A 12,283-nucleotide genomic window follows, 5' to 3' on the forward strand; every position below is an offset into this window, starting at 1 on the left:
AGTTCACTGAAATGGAATTGGTATGTTACTCAAATGTCAGGTCAATACCACTGATAGCATGTGTACCTGTCACATAAGGGAAATCCTCAAATCCAGTCTGTTCATGGCCTGATCCAATTGTCACTGTTAACTATTGGAGGTAGATGTCACAATTCAACCTTTAACATTGTATCTCTCACATCAACAGGTCTAGCTGCCACTGGGAATACTGAGACCACTGAAGAGAATGCTACTACCACCATGGATGAAGTCCTTAGTGAGGACACAACTCCTGGCTGTGTGGATGTTGAGGACGGTTCTGGCCCATCTGGACAACCTGGTCAGAGGACACCAGTGAGCCTCACCGTGACCACATCAACTCCTCCTAGCCCCGGTGCTTCAACATCTCATGATGAAGCAGCTACAGAAGAACTTCCATCGGGAACCCATGGAAAAGTAGGAGGCCTCTAACACCATCTTAGCCTACCTAACAAGAGTGTTCCGTGAGATCAGTAGTACCTTGATCAGGGTCTGTGAGCAACACCACACCCCTTTCTTTGGCCAAGCAACACCAGCCCTTTCAACATATGTGGCAGTCACTGGAAGGGAGGCCCTGTCAGGGGAAGGATCCACCTCAGACACCCCTGCCTCGGTAGCAGCAGATGCCCCCACAAACGACGACATCCAACCAAACATCCAGGAGGTGCGGATGGCAAGACATCAACCACTGCCAGCAAGTGACTCTTCCTAAAGGATCTCCTTTGTGTGCTGCAGATTCACTTTCTTGACTGTTCTTTCACCGCTTTCCATTTTTTTCTGGTAGTAAGACACTGGACCTTGGACTTCAAATGTTGTTTCATCTATTAATTTCATTTTATCCACCCTGACTGATCCCTTCACTTTCCTTTTTTGGTGAGTCTCACAAATATTTCCTGTACATATGTGCATTTTCCAACATTTTGTGATGTTGAATTGTAAACCCATATGATGCACCTGAGGAAGACATAAGATGGTAATGGAAGAAGGGATTTGTCTCAGATAGTGTTATGCTGAGGATACGTAGAAACACAATGACACAAGTGTCCGTCACAACAAAATATTTTTTTGCACAGTACAGCACACAGGATGTCAAAATCTCTGGACTGTTACAACCAAGAATGTCTGAGCCATATTGAGTCAGGCTAGATACACCAAAGTTACCGTTCCCCAGATGACTGAAGAAAGGGCTTTGCCAGACCTTGTCCCATAGAATAGGCTAACAAATTAGTGGATATTGTCACTAGCTTGACCCTCATCACATACCAAAACCATGACTGCCAACTTAACATATGCCATGGCACAGACAGAGGGCAGCACAACAGTCCCTGATCATTTGTCCATTCTGTAACAATGACCAAGTATCTGTTGGCATGATATAAACCTAGGTCAGTGTTATGGCAAAGGCACTGTGGCCTGCAATGAAGAAACTTATTGACAGCTACACAAAGGTCATACAGGATCATTGTCAACAGAATGTGAAGGGTGAATGCATGGATGCCACTGGATGACATACTTCAAGGCTACATGATCAAGCACATGAGACAATTGGACCGACACACCACATCACACATGTGTATTGTACACTTCAGAATTCCATCCATCCACTGTCCAAGCTGTTTTGGCACAGGACTCATACACCTCATATCTGTGAACAACATTACCTGGATCAATCCATTTCCACTTCATATGGCAGAACAGCAATAGCTACCCGCCAATATCACAACTCTGAAATGCACACTTGAGGATGTCATGGCGAAGAGACCTGGACAAAACATGATACAAGGAGTTTAGGCTGGAAAAAATTATACATGATATTTAAACCTCACATCAAACTTCAGTAGATCCACTCACATTGCAATGCGACTGACACAAACAAAGCAGATCATCAAGGTAGTAACATTTACAGTCTGTTTTAGCAAGCAAAGCTTGGCTGTATACTGCAAAGCATAAGATCACCTGTCTATTGGAAAAAAAATATCCTACTCAACACATTCTGAGCTCTCCAGTTCCCCATACAGTTACAGTAATCACATTACATTGCATACTTACACTCAAGTGAAGTAGTGATTTATGAGGTCTGCCTGCAAGTCTTTACCTTCCTCATCATCGCTGTCATCCTCACTTGGAATTTCAGGATCCTTACCAGATGGTACTGCTAGCCCCACCCTATCTGGAGCATGCAGCATGCCACAATGATCTTATATACTTTTTCGTGTGAGTAGAGGAGGACTCCAACTGTCTTGTCCAGACACCTAAATCTGGCTTTCAGGAGCCCAAAAGCACCCTTCATGACACACAGTGTTCTTCCATGGGCATTGTTGAAGTGGACTTCCCCTGGCATAATTGGGTTTCTCACCTGTGTCAACAACCATGTACGGTTTTAGTATGTAGAGTCTCTTGTAATGGAATGAGACATATGTGCAATAATGAGTTCCTCTTATTGGAATTTATTCAGCAGAAATTGCATACAAACAAACATGAAATATCTGACTTACCAATCAGCCTCTCTGGGTTCAGTTGTGACAACAGCTGTGGAATTGCATTGTTCTGCATGATGAAGGCATCATGGACTGATGACTAATGGCAGACATTAGTTCTGGCTCCAGTTGATAGCAGAGATCCACAATGGCTTGCCTATTCAGATGGTAGATCTGGATAATGTGTCTTTCTTCCATGACCTGAAGGTCTGGCAGTGGACGGTAGACAGGAGGATATCTGATCCTTCCACTCCCTGGGTACCTATGTAGGACAAGTAATGAGTTTAGCCATCATTCAATTTGTCTCTTGCATGTCATAAATTGAGAACATGATACACAGTACACATCACCACTGTCAATTGCACACAATTAACATGTTTCCCACTTGCTTTGCCACAAATGTGCACAGATCATCTATCTGGACAGCAACAATTTGTGCATGAAATGTTCCACTCTGACTGTGAGACTTGATGTCCCAAAACTTTAAATGACCTTTATTTATATCTAGCAATGTACAAAAATGACGTAAAAAACAAAGGACCTACATGACAGGACAAGACAAGCACATGTCATTGTTAGAAATAATCTTTTCGGAGTTGTGACACATTTTTCTTAGCCATATATTGCATATTATGGATCTAAAATGGCGGGTACCTGACCTACTCAACTGGACATTAGGAACTTCCTGCGACTGCCGGCAGACGTCTACCTGCCGGAAGGCTGTTGCAACTGCGGCAGACTCAGCCATAGGCTAATGCTGTTGCCAGTAGAGGTCGCAGGCCAATGGCTGTGTATGCCGGCAGTGACAGCCACGTACATGGAGGACATGGCCACCATGTTTTGAAAAATCCCTCACTTCACAGCTGGCATTGCTGCCAGCAAGACATCCATGACCAGAGCTGCTGTGTACCACCTCTGGGAGCAATCATACCATGCCCAACACGTGATAGGGTCCTGCCTTTTCCCTGGAGGAGCTGTTGAGGCTAGTGAAGGAGGTCCTACCCCTGTATGGACAGCTTTATGGTGCACCAGGGGAGCAGGTAAGTGCCTCATGTCTATTTCTTTTCACTGTATTTCACCATAGTTTCTGTCTTCACAGGCTAGTTTGTGACAATGTGTGCCAGAATGTAAGTCAAGGCCATGGAGGTGCAGTCAGCATGGCATCAATGGGAAAATCAATGTGCATGTAACTGTATTCAGTGCAAGATGTTGAGTCCTTAGACTTTGGTGTGTGTGTGTTTTGAGTGTATGCCATTGTACCTTGTGCTGGATGCATAAAACCATGTGAGGTCACATCATAGCCACCCCCATACATCACTTGGCACATGGATGTTGTCAATGTGAGACCACATGTATTTGCATGACAGCGTGAGCTGTGTATTCATGTTATATTTGTGTGGTGTATGTAAAGTGAGCCATGTGTATGTTGCCACTGAGATTTCAAACTACATCTGGCCTCACAAAACTGTTATTCCGAAGGCATATCCTGACTCCCTCTGCCCTTCAGGTTGCCACATGGGCACCACATGCCATATTGCTGTTGGCTACATGATATACTGTCATGAGTAGAAGTGATGGAAATGGAGTTTCATGTAGGTTTTGTCTGCTCAGCCTGAAGATCCCAAGGCCTGTCAAATATATCTCCCAGTGTGGGCCCAAGTCTAGGCTGGTGTTGGGTCATTCTGATTATGCAACAGTGACACTGTGCCCACTCCCTGTATCCCAGTATATCCTGGTATGTGAACCAATCTAAGAACTGTGCTAAAATGCAGCTTATTGAGGTTATTTTCCTGATGAGTTTGTAACTGGTTTAAGTAGAGAGTCAATGATCTCTGATTAATGCGCACTTGGCATCGCTGTCAATGTGTGTCTCTGACCCCTGACAGGTCCTTCACTCCCAAAGCCCTGTTGTCATCATCACACAGGTCAAATTTGTCCTGTGAAAGCTTATTGCATAAATGATTGTTCCACAGTGCAGACAGTGTGATGAATCCTGGGGACCCATGATATGTGGCCCTTTAGTTTGGTAACATCACAGATCATTGATAATGCATGCCTTTGTTTGTTGGATGCCATCTCTTTAGGATGGGCACATATCTCCAAAGCATGTTCTGTGGCACAGGTCTATGAAACAGAACCTCCTCTCCTGAGGTGGCATGAGTATGCATTTGTTAGTCCACATGTCCATGCATGGACAGGTTTGACACCTTCTGTAGCCATCATGCCAGTTCCTTTCATTGTTACCCATTGTGCCCTGGCAGTGGCCTATAGTAAATGTTGCTATGAAACCACTCTCACAGAGCGTGAGTGATTTGTTACGATAATGCCTGTGGAATCTATCTTTCAGAAGACACAGAGTTGTGATATGTCCATAGTTCTTCTTATCTCAGTCAGATTGCTAGAGCATGTCCCACAAGGGGCCAATGGCCATACCTAGCCCCTAGTCTGTAGAAGGCCTGAGCAGGGTGATGATTTGGTCTGCAGATTGGGAAGTGTTTGTAGTCATGTCCCTGTATTCAGTTACTGGTATGTGGTACACTGGGGCAGTTTGGGCAAAAAAGAATGTTCATAGCTTTCTGCAGTGACATTTACATGACTCAGCCATTTTGGATGGGACTTGTGGACATAATTTCTTGTCTTGTCATTTGCATCCATGCAGGTCAACGCCCATTAGAAGAAAGGGATTTGGAGAACCATTGTCAAGAAGGTGCGGACCCTGCAGAAAGAGGTGGGACAATGCATAAAGAGGCGGGAGGACCTGCAGAAAGCGATGGAAGGACCTGAGACACTGGCCCCGATGCTGGGCTTGGAAAATCTCAGAGGCCCAGCTGGGGCTGTTCTTCCAACGTGGGCGGGTGCCCATCAGACGATGACCCCCCTAATGGCCCGCATTCTGGCTGTGACCTACCCCGAGCTGGATGGGCATTTAAGGGCAGCATAGCAGCCAGCCACAAGAGGGTTAGTAGACAGCAATTTCCTGTACGTCCCATTACCAGGTGATTGAGTGTGGTACTGACTGCTCCCCTTGACAATTAGCCATGTGTCACACAGTAGATGGGCGATTGTGTTGACATGTCACATGTATCAAACTGGTGTACCTAGCCTTCTGAACCTGGGACCTGGTATACACCTGGAGGAAATCCTCAAACAACTTTCTCTGCAGGGACCACAAATGGCTGTGTACAGTGATCATTAATGACGTTTTTGTTGTTGTAGGGGGTGTAATTTATGAACCACAGATCATTATCCCTGAAAGTCACAGACAAAAGGTATGTGGGTTATGGATCACTGTTCTTCCATGTGCCTGGGCATATGTGTATGGGACATCTGCCACCCAGAAGTCAGTTATCTTCAGTGATGATGAGTGCTGATGGCTCACTGTAGTCTGTGATGTGTTGTGCCCAGCATAGATGTGACATGGCTTACATGGCTAATGGTTTGTAAATGTAGCATACTACTTCCCCCTGATAAATGTGGAATGTCCATTGAGTAGAATGATCTCCAATAACTGTAGCCAACATTCCTTGAGCCTACATGTCAGCATGTGTCCTTTTCTCTTTAGGAAACATCCTTATTCTACAATTTCATGCATGTTCTACCCATGTTGATGGGATGATGTCTGTATTTACTCACATATATGTGCATGGAAAATTGTTAGTGGTATAGTATGGCAGTCCATTTCATGTTGTGCCATAGACAGGAGTGTGTCAGCATTGTTTATTGTCTGACAGATAACTTTTAGTATGTCATTTGACATGTAGAAATGCCGTAGTAATGAGGGATATGATAGGTTGGCCCAGATTGTGGAACCACTCTGTGTTTATCTATGCCCTTGTTGTGGCATCACGTGGACAAGTGCACTGCACATGTTTAATGATTGATGATTGTTCCCTGATTTGTCAGGCATCATGGAGTGATTTGCAGTGATGTTGATATCACGTGTTTGGGTTCAGGCAATCATCCACAGACAGCTACCAGGGCTGGCATGTATAAGATGTGGATGGGGATGTTGCTTCTCATTGTATAACAGGTTGGGGTCCTTCTATTAGCCCTTGCAAATCCTGTGTCTCTCCAACATGCAAGGTACAGCTGTTTACTACAGACACACTCAGATTATGGTATTGTAATGGCTGTCAGACATTAGTGGTGACTATCCTGTGGCTTACTGATTCATTGTTGTGTGTATTATGGAGACATCTCTCCCTGACATATTGGATCTGACGTCAATGCTGTTTCTTTCAACGGCACATGTGAGGCCTATCTGAGTGACATTGATACTACCCCCTTGACTATATTTGGACAGTTGTCACATTTGGAGCAGAACATTGTTGAAATGTGCTCATTGTGACATGGGTATTCCCATGTCAACTAATCCAGGATATTGCACTATTGTATCTGAGATAGCTGGATTTCATTGGCATCATCTCAAATTGTTGGCACATCATTTAAGTGCAAAATAGATGTGTGATTAAACCTATGTGTGAAATATGGAAATATACTTTACAAAGGAATACTATTATTGGCTAAAGGTTAACTGGGGTCTGCTGCATGTGGTACAGCTATGAGGATGGAGCGGTCACGTAGTTGTTGCATGGTTATTGTGGTTGCAAGAGTTCAGCCATGCAATTATAGTTGTCTGGGATCCTGAGTAGCCTGTGGGTAACTTTGGTAAGTACAGATGGCATACATGCATATGTTATGGCATATCAATTTCTCATATTTTGCAGAATCAGCACAGGCAGGTAAAGGAGATGGGGCACAGCCGAGTGGGAAAGCATCTGGCCATGGGACCTCGGGTCTAGGTACCACTGACACAGAGGGACCCAGTGGCCTGGAGGGCAAGGGGAGTGCCTTGTGGAAGATGGGATCTTTATCCTCATCATTAGATTCCTCCTCCAGTGGCCACTCCCTAGTGGTGGTGGACCCATTGGGGGCCTCACAAATACCATCCATGTCTACCACTCTATCCTATCACTGCCCTCCCTGCTGCTCTCCACCTAGTTTGCTTGCCCGCTCACCAAAGAGGGTAGACTTCTCCTTTGCTGCAGGCACCTCCTCCTCATCCCCCATTACCCTGATGCCCTCAGTGAGGAGGCCCATTGACCTCCTGAGAAGTATCTCTGGGGGTCAGACAGCCATTGTGAATGCCATCCAGGGATTGGCAAGTCAACTCCAACAGACTAATGCATTACTGGAAGGCATTCATAATGCAATGTCTGGCCTACCAAGATCTTTTCAAGCTCTGGCCTCCACACTGACACAGTTAGTCACCCCCCCACCTTACATACCCCATCCTACACCTTCTTCCTAGTCCAAATCCCCCTTCCCATGCCTACCCAAAGCACACAACAAGCTCCTCATGAATCCACCTCAACAGACAAATGAAGCACACACAAACACAAGCACCACAAAACACACCAGCACACACACAAACAACATCCAGACACATCAACAGTCACAACATTACCTGACACCCCCACCACTCCCAACATCACACACACAATATCAAGCATACCTACAGATACCAGCACAACAGTCACTGACACATCCACCACACCCCTCCTAGCCGCAGACACCACCTTAGCAGACCCTCAGACATCTACCTTAAGAACCACACCCACAGACACCACAACTATGGATACACCTACATCTACCACATCCACCATACCTGCAGTCACCACCCCAATAGACACACACCCACCCACCACGGCATCCCCAGCACCTCCACCCCTTCTCAGCTCAAGACACATAAACTCCCTCACTCACCCACCCAACAGATACCCACCGCACACAACCATACCTCCCATAAGCATGCACCCAAGACATCAACACCTACACAGCCTTCAACCACTCCCTCAACATCTGAATCTTGTCTACTTTCTGGTGACCGACCCCGTGTATCCATAAAACTTTTCTTATTTGACCTTAGGATTTTGCCCTGTTCCCCCACACCCCATTCCAGACCCAGAAGGACCCCACCCAGCTCCCAGTCCATCTCTTCCACCTCCAAGGCCTCCCCTGCCATCCCTGCAAGTAGCCATTCCTCTCCCCCAGAAGAAACCCACCCCTCCAAAGAAGAAAACTACCTCTCCCAAGCTTAAACCCACCCTCTCAAATTCAATCCTCCCCCCGTGGAAAATCCCTGAGGTGCTTACCTCCCCCGTTGATGCCCCTTCCTTTGGAGGTTACATGGGAGTTAGGAGTCATGTTTAGGCACAACACTGTGCGATTATTGGACTTTTTCATGGAGTGGCCAATGGCCTTTGGACATTCATAGTTGTTCAAGTGAATAAACACAACAGTTGTTTTGCTTTGGGGACACATTTGTTCTGCAATTCCTTTTCTAGCTTTCTGTTGTTCCTGAGTCACTTTGGTTGTGTTCCTCAAGTTGTGTGTGTTTGAGCCTGCTTGCTGCTCTAGTCTCTATTATTAGCAGAATGTGAGTTTGTTTGCAGTGCTGTTGCCTCGTAACAGAACTGTATATGTTGTGTGTATAGGTATGTGTGTGTAAATGCAGTGGGGGAGTCATGGTATTGTGCACTGTTTGGTACGGTGAGTATTTCTTTTTGTGATGTCCAATGTGAATATGTATAGTGTTAGATTTGTCATGCAGACTGTTGAATTGTGTTACCTTTGTTTGTGTTTGCCTGTGCATGTATCGATTTAGGTGTGTGTCCCTTGCAGCTAGTTCCTGTAAAGCGATGTCCCATGCAGTAGGAGTTGTATGGGCTTTGTTGACTTTCCCTTCCCCATTGTTTAGATTTGCATGAAAATTGTTTTTGGTATTTTTTGTCCCTAAGACCCATGTGGGGCCATTGCCTGTAGACATGTTGTTTGAGGATCCTGGTCAAAGTGTTATATGTCCCAGTGCAGTCTCCTTCCCTGTGTGTCCCAGATGGCCCCATTTAAAGTGTGTTGGTATAGTTTTTATGTTGTTCTTAGTGTATTGGTCTCTCTGTGTTTTTGCAAGCCATTGCACTTCCTTTGTGCTGTGATGTGTGTGATATGTGTGTTTATTGCAGGGTTGTTTATTGGTGGTGTTTGTGTTACATGCCATGTCGACAGATATGTGTGTTGTATGTGTGGACAGTCCCTGGCCAGTGTGGAATGTGAGTGTGAGTAGTGTATTTGTATATGCGCTGTTGATGTGTTGTTGTTGCTGTTTGTGACAATGTTATGTAGCCTTCAGTGTCCCTGTGATTGAGCTATGTGGCTGTGTGTTTCTGTGTAGTGTTGCATTGCAGTGTGAGTGTGCTAGCCAAAGTGTGCTTATTGTCTGTGTTGTTGTGTCCGTGTTGATGTATGTCAATGAGTGTGTGTTGTATGAAACGTGTACCTTCTGTCTATGGTGTACCCCACTATGATGTTTTTGCTGTTGCCACAAATTGTTTTTAAAGGTTAATAATACAGGTAGGTGTGTGCACTTACGGTTGATGGTGTACACGTCAACATTGATTTTGTTGTCTTTCCACAAGCAGCAGCAGCGATGACTGTAAATGGCTCCATGGCGCCCCCAGAAGTATAAAGATGCCTGCACGTGAGTGTCTCCCTTTAAACTCTCCATTCCTGCCAGCTTGTACATGGTGATTGAACTGCTACGGTCACATTGGCTGTGAGCAACCGCGTAATGGGTCCAGTGGAAATACTGTCTCTGCTGGCCAGCTTCTGCTTCCTTGTGAACATGGCGGTCTGTGATGTCTGGCAGTGCTGGCTGACCACTGGCAGTCTTCTGTTTGTATGACCACCAAACTCCTGATACGGCAGTCTGTTCCTCCAGAACATTGGCGGTAGGACTCCCATCACCGTCATGGGTCCGCCAAACTCATAACGAGGCCCTAAGTCTTAAATAATGTTCGTTATTAACCAACTGGTTAGCAGTCTCTGATTTATTAATTGTATATATTTTGGATAACTACCTCCTTTGTCAGCAGGTTTAGTTATCAATGATTGGTTCAGTTTAAGGTCTATAAAGGCCTGTTTCTCTTGGAGAGAAATATTAAATGGAATTAATTTATGCTGCTGCTCTAAGGGCGGAGCTCGTGGACTTCTACTTCGTGTAATCCCATGAAGTATTTAAAAAACTCTGCAAGCTCTGTGGAATTCCGCCAGTGGGTGGAATTGCTTGGTGCGCCCATTCACGCTACGTTTTTCAAATTCAGGAGCAACATGCGTGCTCTCACATTGAACATATCACACAAACGGCACCATGCATTTCACACAGGTGCGGCTATTTTGTTTTCTCTGTCTCTCTCTACCTGGTGGTAGGCCAAGCTTTAATCCACCCTTAATCCTTTCAATCCCACACTTTTCTAAATTATCCACTCCTCTAGTTCCTTTATTTTATGAATGTACGTTTTTATGTTTGTGTATTTTATGTTTTTGACATTTTGTTGGTGTGTTTTACTGTTTTTCATGACTTTTTATCAATACTTTATTTTTTACTCTTTTCCCTTTACTTTTATCTTTTTTCTTTTCTTCTTCCTTCTATTTCCTTCTATTTCTTCCCATTTCTGTTTTCCATCCAGTGCCATGGCAGAGCAGGGCGGCAAAGCTAGCCACCTACCTTGTTAACATCAGGGCCACTAAGGGGTGCAGCTCCTCCCAATTTTAATGAGGCAGAGGTGGTAGCACTTGTGTTTTTCTGAAGCTCCAACTCCCTTCCATGCTCGCAGAATGCGACAGGCCTGGGAGCAGTTATGCCCCTTGGGAGATTTGACTGTTGTGGGGAGAGTATGGCAGGTGGAGCTACGGCATACTGGGATCCAGCGCACACCAAGCAACAGTTGACACATCCTGGGATGGATATACTGGACCATGAGCAGCACCTGCTTGACCTACAGGGCATCGCTGTGTCCCGGCTCAGTGAGTAAGTAGGTATTTATTTGTTGGGTGTGTTCCACTATGTTAATTGTTTTCCTAATAGCAGTGCAGAGGTAGGTTACATTTAAGTCATAATGAATATTATGTGATACAGATTGAGCTAGTCAGATGCTCAGTCAGCCCTTCCTAATTGTACTCCTTGGTGCATGTTTGGGCTGATTATTTAAGACGCCATGCAGACTTAGACTCTCTTCTCACAAAGAATAAAATATTGGTAGTAGTAAGTAATATCAGTGAGGTGGCATTCCCTTCTCTGTGCCCTTTCTTTATGTAGCTTTTTCAATCCCTCCCAATCACAATCTCCCTGCGATGTGTAGTAGTAGAAAATATTCCAACCCTTCATTGAATTTCAGTGACTTAGTTCTGCCCCTCCTTTATGAAATGTTTGCGGTTGATTTGGCTACCTCGCTTTTCTAGCAGAGTTAACAGACAAAGGCCCATATTTATACTTTTTGACACAAAACTGTGCAAACGCAGTTTTGCATAAAAAATCTTCGCGCTGGCAAGTGCCATTTTTAAGAGCCGTCTGGGCATCATATTTATACCATGGCGCACAATGGTGCTAAAAAACAGGTCAGAGTCAAAAATGTGGACGCTAACCTTTGCTCCTTGTCGTAAGGCAAGATGACGTTAACGCCGCAAAAATGACTCTAACCTGATTTACGACACATAAATATGTCGCAAAACGGATAGGCACCATTTTTAACCACATTAGTGTCAATCTCAGACACTAATGCAGAAAACATTGCAAAGGAGAGGCAAAATGGACCCAGAAAGCCAGGAGAGACCCCAGGGTGACCCCATTCAACCAGGAACAGCCAGGAGGACACACACAGGTCCCAGGGGAGGGAGAAGAAAAAGCACAAGTGTTGTTTTAATGCGGAGGAGCAAGAAATCCTTGTGAGAGA

Source organism: Pleurodeles waltl, chromosome 1_2 (assembly GCF_031143425.1).
Source record: "Pleurodeles waltl isolate 20211129_DDA chromosome 1_2, aPleWal1.hap1.20221129, whole genome shotgun sequence".
Classification (NCBI taxonomy): domain Eukaryota; kingdom Metazoa; phylum Chordata; class Amphibia; order Caudata; family Salamandridae; genus Pleurodeles; species Pleurodeles waltl.